General features: G+C 40.5%; 1 protein-coding gene across 2 annotated transcripts in view; it reads left to right on the forward strand.

Moving 5' to 3' along the window:
- LOC113015435 (CMP-N-acetylneuraminate-beta-galactosamide-alpha-2,3-sialyltransferase 1-like) overlaps positions 1–24,210 on the forward strand; it is a 102,550-nt gene that overhangs the window by 26,060 nt on the left and 52,280 nt on the right. Inside the window, exon 1 of one of the 2 annotated variants that reach the window (XM_080296294.1) lies at positions 21,034–21,166. The exons of the other annotated variant lie outside the window; for it this stretch is intronic. The gene's annotated coding sequence lies outside the window, so the exon portion shown is untranslated. Of the gene's footprint in view, positions 1–21,033; positions 21,167–24,210 lie in introns of those variants that run through there. 2 annotated transcript variants of the gene reach the window in all.

The raw sequence follows: 24,210 nt of genomic DNA on the forward strand, positions 1-24,210 counted from the left end.
CAGAAGCACATATATGCATCCTGGCATTGAGTGAGTGTATAAATAGAAATTTGTGGTTTAAATGAGCATGTCATTATTTTGAGTCTAATTAGTGAAAGTATGCATCATAGGCCCATCATGTTCTATATCACCAGCTTGATTATGTTTAAAACAAATAATCAAGATTGTATTGACATGTAGACATTTAGCTTAAATTAAAGAAGTTTAGCAAAAGTGTCATTAATATGAGCATTTCCCAATGAGTAGTAGACAGACAGATAAACATAAATATCCAATATAAATTGTATGTACTTCGAGTGAAATGGTTCTGAACTTTGAAATGCAGACAGTCCTCCGTAAACAGAGAACTCAGCCATCTCCAGGGTTCCTGCTGCATTGAGTGCTCAAGTACCGTTACACAAACAGTATTGGATTAGTGAGAATCATTGTGATCAATGGTATTTCTAATCCACTGACTTGGCTTTTTACTGGGTCCATGCTATTGATCCAAAGGTCTGAGAGGACAAAAACATTACAACAAGCATTTGCAGGGCCTGCATTTCTTTTGGTGTGTGTAATTTTAAGAATTTTAAGTTTTAAAACGAAAATGTAAAGAAGTGTTTTCCTGTTTCAGTTGAGGACATAAACCTAATTGTAGCTTTAGTGGAACGCGTACTCCGATTTAGCTAATCGAATAAAACAATCTAAATGATAATCTTGCACTCAGAGTCTTTATCAGGTTAACATTGATTATTTGAGTTTATGGAAATTTTATGTCATTACCATCCAGTCTCATACTCTGGCAGATGCCATCGCCCGGCCGCATACTTCTTGCAGTTTAAGTGACTGGGGTTGCACAGTGCTGAGCATTTCTTTTTCTTTTTTCCCTTTAACATCAAACTGCTGTAGGGGGATAAGCTGTGGGGGATGCAGGTGGATGGCCCTGCGGTGTCCTGGATTACAAACTATCTTGCCAAAAGGCTCCTGTTGGTACTGTTCCAGGAGCCACCCCAAGGCACCATCCTGTTATCTTTCATTTGCCTTCTTATCTCCTATTTGATCTTCACATCTCTCTGACCGTAAAGTAACTCAGTCACAGGATTTAACATTTATGAGAGGGATGACTCTCATAAATGATAAGTTTTATGACTCCGTACAATCATAAAAGGCTTGCAGATGGTCTCGTTTTTTAACATTTAGAATAATTTGTAGTGAACTGAGTCCTGAAGTTCGCTGCGAGAATGGATGACACGAGGATGTGTTTGCAGAAGGGTTCACTTTATAAGGTTTGATAGTGGTTTTGTAAGAAGAAGAATAAGCAGATGATGTTATAGCTCCACTTGATTTTCAAATGATTTGTGATGATTTTCTAAACGTGTTTTCCATCTTTCTGATTTCTTAGTTTGTTTGCATGTTTCTCACACTTGGACAAAGATAACCAATTAAAACCTACACCCTGTTTATCAACAGGATGTAGGTTTCTTCTATCTCAACATAATTTCTTATTATAGCCATATTTTAACATGAATGTAACTAACGGCTGTGAAACTGATAATTAACTTGGTGTTTTCATGTTCGTTATAATGATTTGGACACACATATTTGGTTCTGTCAGCAGCTTTGGCTCCTGAAGAGATTGTTGAAAAGCCTTGCACTGTGAGCCCGGCTAAAGTTTTTATGACAATTCATAAAATATTTTCCAGCCCTGGAAATGTCTTGTGGCTAAATCCTGCACCTGAAAAATATTAGACTAAAATAAGCTATAAAAATATGGCAAATTAAAAACATAAAATCTTGACCCACTGTTACGGTGCGACTGAAAGACAATGACACAAACGGAAGAGACTGACGAAGCTATACCACCAATGATTACTTCAAGTTATTGCACCTAAAGCTATTGCTATAGTTTCTCACAGAACTCTATGGGAAGTTTATTTTTTACATGACTGTGTTAATAATAATTAATCATTTAGTAGATAACCAAGAGTAAAATGTAAATATGATTGTTGGCTATGTGCTAAGAGCACATTCATCTGCAAGTCTAATTGACAGACTGAGGTCAGGACTCAAATTTTATGCCCAGAACATAAAATTTGACCCATAAGTAATGTTGCTATTAACATCTGTGATCTTTTGGTTGTGCACTTTTCTCAGCTACATACAACAGTAAATACACATCTCATTAAATGTTGCCTCTACTCTAATCTTTTGTTTTCAGAAAGGAAAAGCTATCTTTAGCATATTCTACTTAGTGTAGAAAAACTGTGAAAATGCTTGATAATTAGAATTTTGCTACACTATACTTTAAATCAGTATTCCTAATATTGCATCTTTTACTTCACTACATTAACATGATGTATAGATACACATACACACATTAATAAACAAGCTGTGTGATGTGTTTCGTTTGGTTTAAATTACACAGCAGTATTTACTGTGCCAACATTAATGTGCGGTACATGAGCACTAATAGATTACACTACATGTTACACTACAATTACGCTACAGTTTTGAATTGCATAACATGTACAAATGAATAAATTAATATATATATTAATTTATATATATATATGATATAATATATAATAAAACAGGCAATAAACACTATGCTAGATGTTGCTGTACTCTTTATTCACTGGCTGATTTTATTTCTTGCTAACACAGACAGATTTCACCACTTCAAGTCCATCTAGCACTCCACATGGCAGCACCCATCCTGACTGCTCTGCATGGCGGTGGGGTGTCACATTATTAACAACCTGCAGTGGTCTGATAACACTGTGGCAATAGATTAGACAGGGCAGAGCCGGCTGTTCTTCCTGAGAAGTTTCAGGTTATTTAATGCAGCCTGTCTTAATCCCAAAGAAGCCCATCTGTTCCCTGCATATAGGTGTGTATAATGTTTATAATTTATACATATGAAGTTTTAAAAGTTTGGGGCTTGATGACATTGGTTCAAAACAGCATTAAAAGTAATTATGTGGAACTACATGTGGAAATATTTATAGTTGGTGCTTAACCGTTTTGTAGCTTCACTTTTCTCTTGGGAACCAGAAAACACTGATAGAAAATATCTCCTCCCACACAAGCCTCTACACTGCCTACCTTTACGCTCCCTCATCTGTTAGTGGCGAATAACCAACCCAAAGTTCCAGTGAACAGCATGCAAAGTAATGTAGTGGTAGTCATTTGTGTCCATTAGCATTTTTTCCTGAAAAGCTTTAGTGAGCGCGCTCAGCTACTGCACTGCTACAAATCCATATATGACAGGATATTATTCATGTTCACTAGCCGATCGCTGCATACGAAGGCCAGCCAAAGAGTGCTTTCATGCCTCCAAAATGCACTTTATTGGTGCTTGTTGCACATTTTGACAGTGGTATTTAGAGTTAAGTGTATCCCGCAATCTGGTGTGGCACAGACTGTGCCCATCACCTCACCAGCCTGGGTTTTGATGGAGTTACCACTGTAGGCTGCGTTTAGCACCTTCATTACTCAGAATTTGCTGTTTGCTGTTTATGACGTGTGGACTTTGAATATATATATATATATATATATATATATATATATATATATATATATATATATATATATATATATATATATGCTAAAACGGGCAATAAACACTATGCTAGATGTTGCTGTACTCTTTATTCATTGGCTGATTTTATTTCTTGCTAACACAGACAGATTTCACCACCACTGTTAGGTGCCTGAATAAAAACAGGCATCTAACACTTTAACACTTATATATGTGTGAAGTTTATCGGGCGGTTTATCCTTCAAGCTCAGGTCCTCTACCAGAGGCCTGGGAGCTTGAGGGTCCTGCGCAGTATCTTAGCTGTTCCCAGGACTGCGCTCTTCTGGACAGAGATCTCCGATGTTGTTCCCGGGATCTGCTGGAGCCACTCGCCTAGCTTGGGAGTCACCGCACCTAGTGCTCCGATTACCGGGACCACTGTTACCTCCACCCTCCACATCCTCTCGAGCTCTTCTCTGAGCCCTTGGTATTTCTCCAGCTCCTCGTGTTCCTTCTTCCTGATATTGCTGTCATTCGGAACCGCTATGGCCGTCTTCTTCTGTTTGTCCACCACCACTTTGTCCGTCAGTATCTGGAAGTCCCACAGGATCTGCTGGATAGCGTAGTGGTTAGACTACACGCCTTTGGAGCAGAGGATCGCAAGTTCTATTCCTGCCTGGGGCGTCTGTATCCAGTAAGGGTCCTAAGGTTAGACCCCCTATGCTAAGCGAGCCTACCGCAGACATGAGCGAGACAGATAAATATGAAGGCATGCCGGCTCGGACGTTGCCCGGATCAACAAGGTCCGCGTCAGGTGTTGAGGAACCAGGGCACCCTGACGACAAGTGGGCTACTGGAACAGGAAGGCATCGGTGGGCAAGAGACGAAAACAGGGCGTTGTTGGAATGCTACTGCGCAAGTAACCCTGGCGGAAGGGGCTACATGAATATATGTGTGTGTGTAATAATTGAAATGTAATTTCAATGTTTGTTTAAGATTCCTATTGCAAAATCAGCATCACAATTACAATTGAAACAGTAAAAAAAAGAAGAAAAAAACTGTGAGAAGCTGACTAATCACATTCATCCAGAGTTTTAGCATGCTAAGTAGTGCTGTCAATAGATTAAAAGAAATTAACTAATAAATCGCACAGTTTTCTTAATCACTCGTGATTAATTGCAATTACTTGATCAACTGCCTGGTTGTAATTAGAGATGGACCGATCCGATATTACGTATCGGTATCGGTCCGATACTGACCTAAATTACTGGATCGGATATCGGAGAAAAATAAAAAATGTAATCCGATCCATTAAATATCACGAAAGCACCTCACAAAACTTGCAACACGCCGTAACTCACCTCAGAACGTTAGCACGTCGCAGCAGTATGCATCACGTGATAGAGCGGCTGTGGCATGCGGGACCTGTCGGTGGTCTGGATAGCATTTGGAGCTTCGCTAGCAACCCGGCATTTCATCTCCGACAAAGTTATCCCCGAGAGAAGTAAAGCAAGTGTGTAAGTCCATCTCTGAATGTTTGTAAAGCATTCCTGCGTTAAGCTTAACAAACGATATATGGAGCGACTGCCTCTTCTTGCTGCTACTTCAATCATGAAACTGCTTAACGATCAGCTGATCGGCTTTTCTGTCGCCAGTCGTGTCTCTAGTTTGCTTTTGGCCCACTTTGCACCAGAAAGAGGAAACCAGCGGCTGAACAACAGCAGCACGTTTAAGCTTGATAAGCTGTTGTTAGAATTTATTTAATATTACTTTCTACACCAGGATCTTTTTCTACGTAGCTGACGCTGGTAACTGTGCAGGGGCGGATCTAGCAAAGTTTAGCCAGGGGGGCCGATAGGGCATTAACAGGGAAAAGGGGGCACAAAGACATACTTTTCTTTCTTATTCTCATTTAAAATGTCTAGCTTTTAATAAATAATTATCTGACACCCAAAGTTTTAATTTGATGTAAAATGAATAGAAGTCAATTACTGTATATAGTAACTATTAAGTCTAATATATATACCCTAGTAAGCTATAGTACTTTTTCCTTTGGGAAGGTACCATCTGTGCAGTCTGCAATTTTGTTGAAGAAAGATGTTGAATCTATTTAATATTTCTTGAAAAATAATTGATTTCTGTGCATTTTTTTTCACACTGCATCAAATTAAGGTTGATTACGTCGATTAAGCATCATGAGGTGGAGTGTGAGGGGTGGTTCCCTATTTTTTATTTATTTATTTTTGTTGTTGCTGGGAGTTGGAGCCCTATTAGTTAGGTTGCTTAATATTTATGCTAAGTACTCTTTAAAATACCAGAATAGGGAGGATGGTGTAGGTTTAAGTTTATTAGATTGATCAGTATTGCTGAACTATGAAATATTTTTTTTTTTGCATACAGGTATAACAGAATAGCTTTAGTGTAGTTGTTGTTTTAAACTTGAGTATGAACTTGCAGACTTGCAAAATGCAGCAAGATATTTTAAAAAACAGTTTTGTTGATTAAAAAACACTATATCGGATTCATATCGGTATCGGCAGATATTCAAATTTATGATATCGGTATCGGTATCGGACATAAAAAAGTGGTATCGTGCCATCTCTAGTTGTAATTGCATTTTTTCAACTTTATATTTAAGCTTGTAACTGACATTTATGCAATATAACGAAATAAATGCAGAATAAACACAAAGAGTGTGTGCTTAAATTCAAAGAGAATATGAATAGCTTTCTTTTAGCACAGGTTCTCTCCTGTGAAATACAACTTTTTAAAAAACCTAAATAGTAATAGGTAAGTATTCACTAATATGTAATAGAGATGGACCGATCCGATATTACGTATCGGTATCGGTCCGATACTGACCTAAATTACTGGATCGGATATCGGAGAAAAATAAAAAATGTAATCCGATCCATTAAATATCACGAAAGCACCTCACAAAACTTGCAACACGCCGTAACTCACCTCAGAACGTTAGCACGTCGGAGCAGTATGCATCACGTGATAGAGCGGCGGTGGCATTCGGGACCTGTCGGTGGTCTGGATAGCATGTGGAGCTTCGCTAGCAACCCGGCATTTCATCTCCGACAAAGTTATCCCGAGAGAAGTAAAGCAAGTGTGTAAGTCCATCTCTGAATGTTTGTAAAGCATTCCTGCGTTAAGCTTAACGAGCGACTGCCTCTCCTGCTGCTACTTCAATCATGAAACTGCTTAACGATCAGCTGATCGGCTTTTCTGTCGCGAGTCCGTCTCTCTAGTTTGCTTTTGGCCCACTTTGCACCAGAAAGAGGAAACCAGCGGATTTACAACAGCAGCACGTTTAAGCTTGATCAGCTATTGTTAGAATGCCGTTAGGATGCTCTCTATGGTGGCTCTGTAAAATGTCACCAGCAGCCTCTCCTCCAGGTTGTTCCTCCTGAGCACTCTCAGAAAGTGGAGACGCTGCTGGGCCTTTTTAACCACCGCTGTAGTATTTGCAGTCCAGGAGAGGTCATCAGAGATCTGCACGCCCAGAAACCTCATGGAGTGTACCCTCTCCACACAGCTCCCGTGAATGTAAAGTGGGGCCGGGTCTGCTCTGCCCTTCCTGAAGTCCAAGATAAGTTCTTTAGTTTTCGTGGTGTTCAGTTGGAGGTTGTTAACTGGACACCACTCAGTCAGTCTGTTGACCTCATCTCTGTAGTCCGACTCATCCCCCCTTGAGATGAGTCCAACCACTGTGGTGTCATCCGCGAACTTTATGATGGTGTTTGAGAGATGGGTAGGGGAGCAGTCGGATGTGTAGAGCGTAAACAGGAGGGGACTCAAAACACATCCTTGTGGAGACCCGGTGCTGAGTGTGATGGTGCTGGACCGGTGGGGGCCGAGTCTGACAGACTGTGGTCTATTTGTCAGGAAGTCCTTGATCCAGAGGCAGATGGGGGTGGAGAGTCCCAGGTGAGACAGTTTCTGGACCAGGATCTCCGGGATGATATGATTGAATGCTGAGCTGAAGTCCAGAAAGAGCATTCTCACATAGCTTCCTCGGTGCTCCAGGTGACTCAGCGCAGTGTGGAGCGCTATGGTGATAGCGTCCTCGGTGGAACGATTTGTCCTGTAGGCAAATTGGTGGGGGTCCAGAGTGGGAGGCAGACCGGCCCTGATGTGCTGACAGACCAGTCTCTCAAAGCACTTCATCACTACAGGCGTAAGTGCAACAGGCCTGTAGTCATTTGGGCTGGCCACAGCTGTCTTCTTGGCGATGGGGATGATGGTGGAGGTTTTGAGGCAGGGCGGGACGGTGTTTGATGACAAGGAAAGGTTGAAGATTTTAGTGAAGACTCCGGTCAGTTCGTCAGCACATGCTCTGAGAACCTTTCCATGTATTCCATCAGGACCTGCCGCCTTCCTGGGATTCACTGACCTTAGAACACACCTCACTTGGTGCTCCCTAAGTGTTAGTGTGCCAGTGCTGGGGGCGGGTGGAAGTGGTGTGGCAGCTGAGGGCTTGGTCGTCTCAAAGAAGAAACGGTTTAGATCCTCAGCCAGTGAGGCATCAGTCCTAGATGTTGCCTGGTTATTGCTTCTGTAGTTGGTAATGTGATTGATCCCCTGCCACATTTTTCTGGGGTCGTTGTCAGCAAAGTGATCTTCAATCCTCCTCCTATAGGCAGCCTTAGCTTTCCTGATGCCTCTACTCAGGTCTGCCCTGGCCGCCCTATACGCAGCCCTGTCCCCTGACTTGAAGGCAGTGTTGCGGCTTTTTAGGAGGGATTGCACTTCGCTATTCATCCAGGGTTTTTGATTTGGAAACACCCTGACCCTTTTGTTGACGGTGACATTGTCAACACAGTTCCTGATGTACGAGAGTACAGTGTCCGTGTACTCCTGGAGGTTGTGGCTGGAGAATAAATCCCATACAGTTGTTGAGAAGCAGTCCTGCAGTTGAGAAAGGGCTCCTTCAGGCCAGGTTTTTATTGTCTTTGTCTGGGGCTTTGTTTTTCTCAGCAGGGGGGTGTAGGTGGGGGTGAGGGACATGCAGAGGTGGTCAGATCCAGCCAGGTGGGGGAGGGGTGTCGCTCTGAAAGCATGCCTGATGTTTGAATAGACATGGTCCAAAGTGTGTTCTCCTCTCGTAGCAAAGTCCACAAACTGGACAAATTTAGGAAGCACAGTCTTTAGGCACGCTTTGTTAAAGTCGCCGGCGACAATAAAAACCCCATCGGGGTGGGCAAGCTGTTGTTTGTTTATGGTGTTGAGCAAGAGGCTGAGAGCCGTGCTAACGTTAGCATCCAGCGGTATATAAGCAGCTATCACAATAACTACTGTAAACTCCCTCGGGATGTAAAAAGGTCTGCACAAGACTGCCAGAACCTCCAAATCAGGAGAACAGTGTGTGTGAATGATCCTGCTGTTACAACACCACTCGTTATGCACGTAAACACATAGCCCCCCTCCTCTGCTTTTACCTGAGTTGCTGTTTCTGTCAGAAGTGGTTATTAGTGAGTGCATTAGTATTTACATTTTGGATGGATGAGAATCTTTGTTCCTGAACAGCAGTGGCGGCTCCTGAAAAAAATCTCAGGGGGGGCAATTTTTATGATATCGACTAAAATGACCCATTTAATGAGTGCAAGTAAATAAAGGCCCTGGCCATAATTTCAGGAAATAGCCTATGGTATAGGCTACATCAAATCATTACTGGGAATATACTTCATCAAATATACTTAATCAAATATTTTTCATAAAATTACTTCAAAGGCTGATATAAATCAAAATTATCTGAATTCCATTAAACATTTAAGTCACAGAACACAGAATATATGCAGAGAATTTGATAGAATCTATGCATAGATAATTAACATTTATTCTAGGTTACATATTTATGCTTTTATGCCTACCTGATAGCCTGCACGCGGCTGATGAATGTCTGGGTGATCCCTGCGATGGTGACAGAATCGATGTTTCTCTTCTGTAGGTGGTTATACAGCATGTCTACATGTGGCATTATCTTGTGAAACAAGGCCAGGAAAAAACAGAAAGCTTCGTCTTCCAGCATTCTCACGAAACCACCGGCATCTCTCTTTGTAGGGGCATCAAATCCTTCACTGTTACGGATGGTCTGAAAACACCTCACCAGATCGTGAGCCTGTCAGCCACGACTTGCGCTGGAACCAACTCCGACAAAAAGTCCTGTTGTATGCTTTTGACTTCTCCTTCGTTGCCTGGGTTAGTTGAATTTCGGGCTTGTCAGGTCCCAACTCTTTAACTTGCAGTTTTTCTGCCATTGTCCTTCTGGCAAAAGGGTAGGTTAGAAGCGATCTAACCGAATTTGGGGGAGGCTGTGCCTCAACCGTTAACAATACCGCTGCCATCGTCTCTCTCTGACCTTATAGCTCACTTAGGCTACTGACTGAGGTAAAATTCTAGAACAGCAAATCTTCGCGCGTTTTCTGCAGGGGCGCAATTTTAAGCGCCCCCAAACCATTTAATTCAGCGACGCTGATAGGTCAAATATTTATTATTTTCCCCTGGCAACCATTTAATGATAGGCTATTTCGCTGCATATCAAGGGCGCTTTGACGAGCGCCCCAGAAGAAGAAAAACACCGTTTGTTGGTTGAACTTTAATGAGTCAGCTGGTGAAAATGTTAAAATACGCCTGGCTGTATATGGGCACACACATAGTAAAACTATCATTGATGAATTTTTTAAAAATATATATTTTTACTCCTCCACATTTGGGGGGGCGGAGCCCGAGCGCCCCCTATGGGCCAGCCGCCACTGCTGAACAGGGAGATGCTGTGAAAGCCTGAAATGTCACCAGTGAGACGTGTACTCGTCACAGTACGGGTATTGATCAGCATCACTATGAATTCTGTGTGGATATGCAGTGTTATGGTGCCTGAGCTAACTGAATCTGGATCTTTCAGTGGAGGGTGAGAGCCGAGCGCATACACCAAAAACAGCCTTAAAACAGACTGTTAATGAGCTTCATACTTATCTGCCTACCTGGGGTTAGGCTTTTAATAGCTTCAGGCAAGAAGAGTTAAGGCATAGTCATATTTCTAAAGAAAGTTTGTTTTGTGTGAACCTTCGCAGATTGCTTTAGGTTTCATTTGAGCTGTGGATCAGACACAGTAAGCTGGATATCAGATTCTTAATTTTCAGAATTCTGGTGAATTTGTATGAACTAATTTAGACCTCTTCTGCATCAGTTTGTGGCAGAAACGCACTGAGGCTCTCATGCATTTTGTATTACTTTCAAATAATCATTCTCATCTGTCCTTGTTAAATATTATCCCTACTGAGTCAACAGTCTCTTCTGTACTCATGTGGGTTTGCTTGGGTTTAGATGTGAAGGTCAGAATACTTTCGTTTTCTTTTGTCTGGGGAAGCAACCTGCTTAATGTGCATGTGGCAACTGTTCACACCACTTATACATTTATATATTGGAAACGTATCAACACCTTTTTTTGTTGTCACTCAGATCTGTTTCACTAGGATTTCTATTCATATTCAAATCATGGCAAACATGTCTGTGATCATTTTGGGTATTTCCAGGGTAATTACCAGTTAACAAAATAAACTGTATAGAGGCTACAGCGCATGGAAAGTCATTATTAAGTGCTAAACTCATAGTCTTTTCTTTTCTTTTTACCATTTTCTGTTAACCAACCACACACCTGTGCGTGGATCATTTTCACTGCAGGATCTCCTACCACACTTCCTGCTGTGCCACGGTAGTAAACATAAACATTGGTTCTTTAAAATTTGAACAAACAACCAATGCTTTGGTTCTCTGGAGAGGACACTTTGCTTTTCATGTTCTTCTTGACAGAAGAGGATTTCTTCCAAATGCAGGAGTGAATCTGGAACAAGATCAGAGACAGAGTGAAATCCTCAGTGGATCTGACTGGCACGCTGATAGAGAAATCATTTGATACAAAAACAAAAAACCCAACATTCTGTGGCATTGATGTAGTGACAGATCCACCATCCCACCTGATGCCTGAATAATGACTGTCAGAAATTAAACAAAGGGAGTGTCCTTGTGCCTAGCAGTTAAATAGGACCACTTTCATGATGAAACATGCTGCTGGAAACATGTTTCCTAGTTGTGTGCCAAATTTTTGACTCCACATGGCAAAATAGCTTACAGTGTTGAAGAATCCTCCAAGGACCTCAGTCCTCAGTAAACATGCTGCTGTGCCATCTGATCTCCTTTTGCGGCTTGTATTTTTGCATCTACATAAAGAGGGAAAAGGCATTCGGGTGTAAAACTGCTTTACAGTAAAACAGTCAACGATCAGAAAGACTAAACGTAAAGAATGTGCTGCATCATGGTGGACATTTTTATGTCTGCCAGAAATGCAAATGGACTGCTTTATTTCTTCCCACACCTTACCCTGGTGCTCATGATTAATGGGAGAGGCGTCGCCTTTCGGATGGAGAACTTCCTCGACAAAACACATTAATACTGAGACCTGTTTTACATTCTCTTTCTGGCTGCATCTATCAGTGAAAGTGCAGGAAAATCATTTGTCTGCATGCAAAATGGCCTAATCAAAACTAGAGATAAAAACACCGAAACTGGAGGGGGGAAAAAAGCTGTAGTATCATGGGAACATGGATTGTGTGTTGCCAAATGAACTACACATTTCATTCTATTGGAGGCATTGTGCATTTTTGTTAATGATTAATGAGTGAGACTTCTCATTTTGGACACAGAATGTGCTTGACAACAGACATCAATAATCACAGCCTGCTTTACATTCTGTCCACCTCTCAGTTAACGTGCGTGGACGGGAGCGGACGACATTTGACTGCATGCAAAATTGGTCAGAGATTTTCATTTGAGAGTGAACATCAAACCCAATTTTCACAGGAGGCTGTAGCTGTGCCTGCCTCTACCTGAGTTTGTTTTTTACTACACAAAGAGCTCATCAAATCTGAAAATCATTAGCTGGCCGATACCGAGTTAGAGAGGGCAAATGGTTTGTACAAAATGTGCACCTGTACCTCGTGTGTTTTTTGGAATGGGGGGCTTCATTATCACATTCATGTTTTATTTTTTCTGTGTCATGACACTATAGCAGAGTAAAGAAAAAATATTTAAAGTGAACATCGACTTGTGTTTGTTGTGTTTGACAGCCAAACACATTGTTCCAAACACCAAAATGGCACAAAAGCCTCAATCAGGGAGTTAAACAGATTTCATGGGGCTCTGTTCTAGTGAAAGATTTACCTGTAGTGTACAACCAACTGCAATTTGCAAGCATGTGACAGCATATTAAAACATCAGAAGACGGCTTCTCTTTGGTATACAGTATTTGTCAAATTGGAATTACAGGACACAATAGACGCAACACTGAGTAAAAGACGTTGAGTAAAAAAACCCAACTGTGCCTAAATTTGTCCACTGTCCTCTTGCAGCCCATCCTTGGCTCTTTAGTTTTTCATTTACAATTTAACTGGGTGTGTACAGCAGCCCCAATGGACCTGTGTGGCAGCATTGACTTCACACGTTGAATCTTGACAGTTTTCTTGCTAGTGCCCCCCAAATTCTAATGCATTGTGACAGTTATATCTGGCAAAACGCCTTACATTGTTATTATAATAAAAACTCTTGTAGCTGTCAAAAAAGCAACAAGAACAAAACAAGCATACTCAGTGAAAGATCACCAAAGATTACCCTTTTTAAAAAATATTTTACAGTTTTATTTTGAAAGGGTACAGTGAAGAGGGACAGGAGAGAGAAAGGGGAAGACATTTGGCAAAGGGCCACGGGACAGATTCGAAGCCGGGCTAGCCACTCTCAGCCATGTGGCATATGGTCACCTGCTTATCCTCAACCCACAAATACGATCCTTGCGTTTACCTTGAGTTGTTTATTATATTGCTCTCTTTTTCTTTGCTTTTTTTCTCTTTTTTCTTTCTCAACAGGTGATCAAGGTGATTGATATTAGGGCTGCCACAAACGATTATTTTGATAGTCGACTAGTCACCGATTATTTTTGCGATTAGTCGACTTATCAGATCATCATCCACTGGACATAAAACGTACAGCTTTAATCTCAGCCAAACCGATTTACTCAGGAACAAATAAAATACTAAAAAAAGCCAAACAATAACATTTTTAAGTTATCTAAGTGACTTATTTATCATGTTTAACCTGAGTAGCGAAAGACATCTTCTGTTTCAGTCCGTTATTACACTCTTAAATCCTACTTATTCCTGCATCTTTTGGGATCTTACAAAGCTTCAAACGACGCGTCGACTATTAAATCAGTCGTCGACGATTTTGATAGTCGACGTAATCGTGACTAGTCGACTAACCGTGGCAGCCCTAATTGATATATGTATTTTTTGTCTGTTTATTTTGTTGGTTTTTGCCCTTTATCACCGTCCCTCTTCCCTCTCTTTTTCTTTCCCTCTTTCTTTCTCCCTTTCCTTTTCCCCAGTCAAGTCTGCCCCGTGTTCAGCAAATGAAAATAAAATAAACAATAAAAGCAAAGGTGAATCAAATAGACCAATACGGCAAGGCTAGGATGGTCCATTTGATAAAGTAAATCCGTTGGGCATCTTTCTTTGCCTTTAGACAACAATTCTGATGGCAAAAGAACCAAACGGGACAGGCAAAAAAAAAAAGAGAGAGAAAGTAAGAGTTTAAATCACCATTTGAACACGCAGGCGATCAGAATAGCATTTGCCAAGAGCAATCTAAGCCTAAAAGTTGTGCAGCACTACACAAAGGCATGGTCTTAACAAGGGGCTCTGATCCTTTTGTGTTTTTTTTTTTTCATTTTGCAGCAAAACCTTTCTCATTTTGAATGATAAAAATCTTCAGTAGAAGTGCCAGTAAAATAACGCACACAAAAATAGCTTTTAAAAGTTGCTGCACTTGCTGAGGTAGCAAAGTTTATTTGACAAATGAAAAACAAGAAAAGATCCAATAGAAATAAAATCATGACATAAACCGAAGCATGTATCATGGCAAAACTTTTAGTAGTGACAAGAACGCAACACATTTCCCCCCTGTTTGCATTACAGCCAGCATGACTTTTAAACAAATGTATTTAAATAGGAAATACAAGACTCATCTGGGATGTAAAATCACCATGGCAACTAAGAAAACCGAGGTTTGAAAAAAAACCTGAACTAACTAAATGAATGAAAGCGGTGTAAAAGTAATAAGAAGATCAGGTTCCATGCTGGAGTCCAAATGTCTCTGAGCTCAGGGTGAAAGTATAATCGCTGTATCCATGAGCCTTTCTTTTATTCATCTGAAATTTTCTTGGCTGGTTTTCAACTATGATATAAAGATTATTAAGCGTTGACCCTTTATAGAAGTCTGTTTCCTTGATTCTTCATATCAGTCAATGAATTTAACCTTTAAACCCTTGCTGACACAGTCTTTAACCTTATATTCAAAAATGAATTCAAACGCATCCTGGCCTGCTGGGTCGCTCTTTGCAAACTTATTCTCTACATGAAAACATTCAGAACTGACAAAAGCTTATTTTCAATTCAGGTAGAGAAGCCAAGTATTCAAAGGTACCACACTTGGAGAGGGGGTGGTTTAGAGAAATTGCACAAGACATCTTTTATTTGATTGACTAGTACAGCCATAAAAAAAAGTACAGAGTTTTAAATATTTCACTGTGTAAACATCATATATCGCTAGAAGCTTGCACAACGTGGCACAGAATATATGTGACACTGTCAGAGTGAGGTAGTTGGAACCAAGCTGGAGGGAAAGGAACGGGGGGGGGGGGGGGGGGGGGGGGTGTATGTTAAGGCATTTAAAATGGTAAGCCTGAGCTGAGGGAATTGCTTGGAAACATGGTGTGAAGATTCATCTCAAAGTGCACTGCTCTCTGTTTGTACTTGGTGACATCAGCCTGAAGTGAATAAGGCAGCCTCACAGGGAGTTAACACACCAGAGAAAGTTTATTGCTTCAGGCAACTGCAGGTACATGGAGGGCTGTGAAGGATGTGACGTATGAAAGTCTGCAGTAATCAGTGGAAATGCAATGAGAGGGTGAAAGTGAGTGGATAATGTAATTTTGCAGCAATAAAATTAGATATATAATCAGCTGCTGACTCAAGGCAAATGAGTAAAGGTTTATTACGGCTGTGTTAATAAAAGTAAACCTGATTTCAGCAAGGGCGTTAAAGAAGAAAGCAGGCGGGGATGTAAATGGAAAGAATCTGTGCTGCTTTGTAGCAGTGAAGCACGTCACAGTCATTTACACAAGTCTGCGAGAGATCAAGGGCACGGAGAGCATTTCTTTCCACGCGTGCAGCTGTGCAGTAGTGAGATGCTTTATTTGTTTAAAATCTACACATTCTAGTTACTGTGAGAGAGTGTGACAAACCCAGTGACCTTCAGTCAAATGAAGCGACATGCCCAGAGGTGGAGTGTGATGTAAAGTTTGATACTTTTTTCAAAAGAGCAGTGGAGGTGTGTGTGTATGTGGTGGTGGTGGTATATAATCTACCATTCTTAAAACAGCTATTTTTTCATCTATAATATGTAGGCATTAACGTTATGAAACTTGTAGACCTCAGGCTTAAATAACATCCAAGTTTTCATATTGTGTTATTATTTTCGACAGATCCCATGACTTTCTGACTTTACTACACTGCCGTTGGCTCTGGACGTAAACCTAGTGATTCCTCCTGAAAACAGTGGAACACATAAAAGGAATGGTTTCAGGAAAATACGCTTTCTGTGAGAAATTTGCATTTGACAATCAATCTTACTCTCATAGCTTCATTAAATAAAAAGCCAGCAGTCAGTTAACTTAACCTGGCACAGATTGGAAAAAAAAAAGTTTCATGTTGTGCTTTGCTGGATTATTTCTGGCTCTGAGCAGTTGTCAGACCGCCAGAAGAGACTCTATTAGTACTAGAAGTAATGTTTTACTTCTCTCTACCCTTCTCTTAATCCCTGACAAACCTGTATGTTGGCATTGAAAGGTTTTAGAGCTGTCTAAAACTGATAGATTTAGGCAGATAAGTCTGATGACTGGTTAGGGTTAGGTTCAAATAACTCCCCAAAATTGGTTTGGGTAGACACCTCAGAATAAAATGTAATGTAAAACACACCTCTGGGCAGCATTAGCTTTTAGGGAAATACTATTGTATATATTTTTACTTCTTTGTTCTTTCGAAATGCACTTTAAGTAGTTTGCAGTCCAGTAAAAACAAGTGCAAAGTGCAGGCTTTCCTTATTTTCTTATTTGCTTACTTCCTGAAACCAATTTTCATATGCTTGAGATCATTTGGAGTAAAATTATTTTTTATTTATTTAGTATATGTGTAGCATTCATTTCATTGTTTAGTAAAGTTTGTTTTATGATCAATTTGACATTGATTGAGAGGTTAAAGATCAAGTGTGACTTGATGTTTTTAATCTTTATACAGTACTTTCTATATGTTGACAATACACACCACGCTTGTATAAAGTTGCTGCTTTTTGACCAATTAATCATGAAGTTGACCTTGAAAACTTTATTATAAACTTTAATGGCTTGTTAACATGACCCAAATCTACAGCCTAACGTTTTCTTAGAATTCATTTAAAGCGTTTCAAGCTAATGTGAAAGACAGAATGACACGCACACAAGCAAAATAACCTCCTTGGCGAGAGGTGACAATTTGAATAACAAGTGAAGAAAACCAAAGTGGGTGCTAAAGAAAACGGACATATTTTTATTTTGTACTTCTTTTTTGTATGAATAAAATAAAGATGATGTAAAGTGTTTAGGATTAAACTTTAAGGCTACCTGTTTGACTTTTTCCAGTGTATGTGTTAAGCTAACATGCTGATATTGACTAAAAATAAAGTGTAACATCAGTCTTCAGTTCAGTATTAATTTGCCAAACAATGAAAAAGGATATGTCTTAAAACTTTCATGCTTTGAAGTTTTCAAAAAAAAGTATTAGTAAATTCCAGCTGGCAAATTTTCACCAGTTATTTAGCTTCAGTTATCTACCAACTGATCCCATGCTCCATTCACATGTGTGAACTGACCTCAAAAACATTTCTCAGCTTATTCAAATCACCTCAGAAGACTTTGCCCTCACTGTTCAATCCCTCAGTGACCCTGGAATCCTCTTTATCTGCTAGAGCAAGAAACATAACCATAACCCCCCTTTTATTAAAATAGAGCACTGAGCTGAAAGTCAATAACTGTGAAAATGAAATACTCTCCATCAAAGGCAGAGACCAGAACATGAAGACTCATAGATGTGATGCCATCAAATGTAAAATCTGGAGCTGTTTCATTTTTTTATTCACTGAGAGGTATTATTAGTTATGAAGCAGAAATTTCACAGAAAATCCCTCTGGATTTCTTCTTGGTTGCTTTAAACAGCTTTTCTTATTCATCCTGTCTGGTGCACTTTGGGATATTGAATGCTGATGATAAAAGAGGTTTTCTTACACTTAGGTTTGTTATAATGTTGTTTTATTAAATAATTGAGCTGGTAGGCTCCTATATTTGTACAATAAGTGTTTATAAAGCCCTTTTCAGACATGGACTATGTATCATCACTGGCTGTACGTGTTGTTGAGAGTAAAGGCATTTTGCCATTCAGATGGGTTTCACGTTATAAATGCTCTTCTTTTGACCATGTAGAGATCGGCTGCGGCCCTGCATGAAGAAATGCTGCCCCATCATTCATTTGGAACAGAAGGCATTCTGGGTACACAGTGGGAGTCTAGCGTTGGTCAGCAAAAAAGTTTCCCTACTATCCTTTGGTAAGGTGCTGTGGTTCTAAAGTGAAAGCTCTATGTGTGCTAATTCCAAAAATACATGATATAATGTAACAGTGGATGCAGAAAGAAAATTGATGAGTATTGTTATGTTATTAATTTATACAACCATCAAATTGTGAGATATGCTACTTGTCTGAATTTTCTAGCTTTGTTAGCTAGTATGACAGATAAAATACCTCCAAAAGATTAACTCGTGCATTGAGCTGGTTTATTTCAATGGCCTTATAAAATAGCTTATCAGTTGTATAGTAGGGGAATTTCAGTGTAGCATCATTTTAATCATATTTAATGGAGATATTTGATTTAATGTTACAGGTAGTCAAAGAAAATGTGGTTCGGTAGCTTGGCACAGATTTGCATATATATGTGACGCACTACTGCAGTTTAAGAATGCAACTTGCTAACCAAGTTTGCTAGCATGCGCTGATAAGCTAGAATTCTACTCTCTGGAGAGCTAAACCAACACTGGTCATTTCTGGCTTCAAAATAGCAAGAAGAATGCTGCCAAAATGCCAACACCAAGGCTTTAAAATCCACAAAACAGTACGCCTGTCTTTTATATACAGCCTGTGATGTGGACACATCTTCCCCGCTTCAGTGTTGCCACATTGGGCTTTTCCACATGATACTGGGCTATCTTAGCTTAACTAAGCAGGTAAAGAATGTGTTATAAAATGAGCCACTCTTGTACTCCTATGTGTTTCTAAGCTACTAAAAGTCTGACAGTATTTCAAATCGAAAGGGACAAGTGGCCGACTTGTAAGGAGAGCTAGAGGGAGGACTGTGAGGCAAAGGGTGTACGCCAACGTTCTATAAACAAAGGGTAGTTACTGGAGCCTGGTCCACTAATCATGATGATCAACAGTTGCAGCAGTGGCGGTGACACACTGCCCCACCCACACATAACCTAGAGTAATGACTGGTAAATAAGAAAAACTGATTCTTGAAACAGAAGGTGCAACAAAAAGAAACCAACTAAACCACAGAGGAAGGCGTTGAAATGTGACGCTCACTATTGTCTAAATTAATCACTTCATATTTAAGTTAAAACAACTGATATTTTTAATATTGAAGCATTACTAGAATCAGGTGGGTTTGGGTTTGACTTTTAGTTTGCAGTCAGGCTGGGACTTGGATATCACTATATTTTTTTTAAAGTTGGGGTAACATTGATGAATGATTACTGATATCGTTAATGATCACTGGTTTCACTAGTTAGCAGTTCCTGGTTTCAAAGAACCGCTATGCCTTTTGCTATAAAATCCAGAAATCAGTGGGTGATGATAGATCTAACAGGAACTGTAAGGAGTTAATTTGTATTTGATCAGCATGGCAGCTTACCAGACACATCGCTGTGATGCTATAGCTTTGGGACATGGAGGGGAAAGAATACCTTTGTTTATACAAAAATATTCTACAACAAGTGGTAAGGTTGAAGATTTTTAGGTTATTAAATTTAGGTTACACATGTTAGTCTCCTTGTGACAGCATTTTACAGCATTATGTCACCTCTTGGCTAACTAAAAGCTGACAATGTGATGCAATATTGATCCAGGACCAACATGATGCAGGAACGACACCAACAGAGGGATATCAGATCGTGTGCAATCAAACACACATTATTTTATGTTGTGAAAAATGATGCCTGGATGGATGTTTTGTTGACTAGACAATGTTGCTGTAAATTAGGATTACTTATTTAAATTTGACACAATCAGGCATTTAGTTTTATAAAGTGTCCCATGAATGAAGACTTTTCTTGTTCTGCAACACAAGGGGGGAGATTTTTCCATCCTACATGAAAAGATTACCCATTCACTCAGTCTGGCAGTGTGCCACATTGCAAGTATATTATTATTTTTATGTAAAAATGACATTGAAACAGTGGTTGCAGCACTTCTGAGAGTTAACTCCAACTAAGAGGCTTGGTTTAACTCAGCAAGTTCACAGCTCAGCAGATACCTTTCTCAACTATATAATACAAAGGAGTTTAAAAACTGCAGAATTTTGATTTCTAAAATTGTGGCAGAGGTAAGCTGGAGAGAAAAAACTATTTCCACAGAACACAAACTGAAAACACTTTACTGTAACTACACCCTGCAAAGTTGATGACTTCTCAGAACTGAAGATTAGGGGGGGGGGGGGGGGTGCACTCCCCCCCCCCCCCCCCCCTTTACTGTTTGCCACCCCATCTCGTTCTCCCTCCCTCTCTCTCCCTAAACCCCCCTGGAGTCTGTGAAGTGTGAACAGACGCTTTGCTGTCTCAGCTTGGCAATCTTTGATCAACGCAGGGTTGCCAGCCTTCAGTCGGACAAGGTCAGAGGAGCGAGATGACAGTCTGTGTGTTGTCAAAAGCAGGGAGGCGCCACCTGTTTGAGAATAAATTCTGCTCACTCTCCCATCTACCTGCACCCTTAATGCCAAAGAGCTTCAAACTGAGTGGAGTCAACAGCTTGTTTTATAGAAGTAGGCCTCTTCATTGATATGTCCATTAGACGTGTCCCCAGGTATCCTTGTCAAACTCGCTGCCTTTGACAATAACCAACCTTGGGCTCTATGCAAATGTGTGTTGCGCCGTGAGTTACTGACTCTCAAACAGCAGACGGGATCACTTCTAAGCCTGCCTGTGCATTGGTCTGTGTCAGTGCAGCAGATAAATGCCTGTACAGTTTGTTTTCCTGCTCCGATAGCGAGAATGAAATCAACAGGCAAGCTGTGTCGCTGTGTAGTCTTTTTCAGGCAGTCTTAAACCCAATCCTCTTTGCTTCCCTCCAGGGTGGAATTTGAATGACCTGATCAATTTCTAATCAGGAAAGACCTGCAGCCTTTCTCTCGTTGTAATGGAGTTTCCCACAGATCTTCTATATGGCAGGCTTGCTCTGAAATTGTTAAGAGCAAAGGGTAGGTTGCATGTTTTCTAGGGTTCATTTTTCTGATGTCTTTTTTGACCTGCATTGCAATGAATGCATTTTATCACCAGTGTGAATCTGCTGTTACCTAAATATAGAGGTATTTGTGGAATCCTAAACACCACTGCACATCACAATGAAGCCCGGGCCCTGGATAAAGGCAGAGGTGGCCTTTTCATGTTGGAAATGAAACCCCAGGAGGTCTGCCTGCTTTGTGCGTCAAGAAAAGCCACGTTCCAAAAAATACTTAATGATATTCTGGAAATTTTATCAGCAGTGTGTTTCTGAATAACTCTATAGGCTCCGTAGTAGGTTGAACGTGGTTTTTACTATTGCTTCCCAACTATTTTTAGCAGACACCCCTCATGGAGCAGTTTGAGTACGCTTTCACTGACACTACATGTCATGCTGTAAATGTATTTGAATTTTACAGGGCTTGTCATATTATATCACAGTTTCTCTAAATAATTACCGTGATCAAATTCTTCTTTGTGTTTGCTTTTTAGGGGTTTTTTGGTCTTGATTTTGCTGGGATTTGTGGATTATCCAGTGTGTATTCTGGGTATTGGCCCAAAGCAGGGGTAGGCAACTCCAGGCCTTGAGTGCCGGTGTCCTGCAGGTTTTAGATATCATCCTGTGGTTATCTAAAACTGGCCTCTGGAGAACTTCAAGCCATGTTGGGGAGGTAATTTAGCCATTTGAATCAGCTGTGTTGGAGGACAAGGACACATCTAAAACCTGCAGGACACCAGCACTCAAGGCCTGGAGTTCGAGACCCCTGGCCTAGAGGCCTGTGGACAGTGGGAAGCCCTTCTGATCCTTCTGGAAAAAAAAAAAAAGACTTTCAGATTTTTATTCTGTTCAACCACTAGTTTTGAAACCATACATTATACAGCCATGCAAAACAGAACATTTCACGGGATTCTAAGCAGTCCTGTGAAAAACCAAATACACTCTATGATTTAGTAGTTTGTAAAACAACCTTCAGCAGCACTAAGTTAATCATTTTCCGCATGACTTTATTAGTCTTTCAAATTGTTGTGGAATTTTGTCCCACTCTTTTTTGCGTTACTTCAGTTCTTTGAGATGTTTGTTATGTAGGGCTTTCTAATGGTCCTGATCAGGTTTGCTTGGATTAACACCTGGATTCTGTTTTCAGCCATTCTGTTGTAGATTTGCTCCTGTGCTTGGGATCATTGTCTTATTGCACGAGGCAATTTTGGCCAAGCTTTAGCTGCCAGACAGATAACCTCACATTTGACTCTAGAATACTTTGATATTCGGAGGTGTTCTTGGTCAACTCCGTGACAGCAAGTTGCCCACTTCTTGTGGGCATGAAATAAGCAAGTTAATCCAGACGTTAGCTGCTGCAACCATCACAGTGGACTCATGACCTGAAAGTGTGGTCAGAGCTAAAGGAAGAGGCCAAACTAGCTGGAGAAGCAAATAACCACTAATGTTGTAACAATGATGTAATGATGTGCTGATCTGCTGTCTCCTTAAAAGTGAGGTTTCACCATAAATCTACCCTCCGAAGGGAATATTCTTATTTTGCCTAGACGAATGAATGTGAATGTGTCTAATTATAAAAGAAAAAGAAGATTTAACACCAAATCCAATTAGCTAGGGCCAACCGAACACTTGTCCCCATGCATCTGTACCTTGATGCCTTTTTGACATCAAAATGGGATTGTTGAGATGAGTAAATATCACCAAAGTGGTATCTGTCAGCTTATCCCAACTAACTAGCTATGCTCTGGTCTCAAAGACGGTATATAAATGATGGCAGTTGCCCCTGATTTTAGGTTGTGCTTTTTGAAGTCTAAGAATTATTTTTAATCCTGCTTTAACCCTTGATGTTGCCACTCGCATGGTAGTATCCGGTAGTGCATGGTAGTACCGACAAGCAGGTCTTGCTGTTGGTAACCCACCTTTGGAAGTAGCAGGGTAGTTGTTTTTTATCTAAATGTTTCCCCGATGCTAACTAGCAGACTCCAGGTTTTCCTGTCTCGTGTTTCTCGTGTTTTACCAGCTGACTGGCCAACCGGCCAGGTTGCTAGGTAGCTAGCTAGTTCATTGTTGATATTCCTAATTAATGTGGCTGATGGCAAGTGCAAAACTGCAATACTAATGTCTGCAAAGAAACATGGATGAAAACAGCAGCGTGACTGTTCGTACTGGAGTTTTACAACCAAAAAGTAGTTATTCTCCAGTTAGTCAATGATTTCTATGTTCAGTCTGTCTTTTTATGTATGCCACAGGGGAGTGGGGGGATGAAAAAGGGGATTACGGTTGCTTCCTGTTTCATTCCAGAAAAGCTGATATGATTTTGCTGAAGACATTTATGGTTTTTGATGATGGTCTTTTTTAAGAGCTAAAAGACTTTGATGCATCCTGTGTAATTTGGCAACAACAGAACAATAAAGAAAACATTTTTCACAGTCTTGCAAATTGTACTGCAGTACAGTCTCCTCTTGGAACTGTTAGTGCTGTGAAATTACAAGAAGCCAGCTTTGAAGAATGTGTGTTGTGATGTGTACTGAGCCACCAGCTTTCTGGCAATGTGTTTGATTTGATTTGATATACCTTTATTAGTCCCGCAAGGGGAAATTTCATAAGGCTGCCGACCTATTGCACGCAATGGCGGCGCCATCTTACCCTCTGACCATACGTACATTACACAAAACATCACATGGGGAAGACAGGTCAGAGAGGTATAACAATGGAAAAATGAACCACATGAGGAAAGAGAAAAAAATAACTCCCCCCAGACTGAGCTCCAATAGGGAGATCAGTTTGAGAACAGAAAAAAACACCTCTGCACATAGCACATGAAAAAAACTCTTAATGCACCAAAGAAACACATGACAAGCAACAGGGATGGGTAAAGGTGAGAGACAGCCGATTGAGACAGTACATCCGGGCCTGCAGCCTGTGCGCTGGTCTCCTTGATCCACCGTCAGCATCGGAAGGGAATAAGATTTATAAGATGTATGTGTGTGCGTGTCCAGAGTTCGGCAGAGACAGTGTCCTTCA

The sequence above is a fragment of the Astatotilapia calliptera genome, chromosome 22 (assembly GCF_964374335.1).
Source record: "Astatotilapia calliptera chromosome 22, fAstCal68.1, whole genome shotgun sequence".
Classification (NCBI taxonomy): Eukaryota; Metazoa; Chordata; class Actinopteri; order Cichliformes; family Cichlidae; genus Astatotilapia; species Astatotilapia calliptera.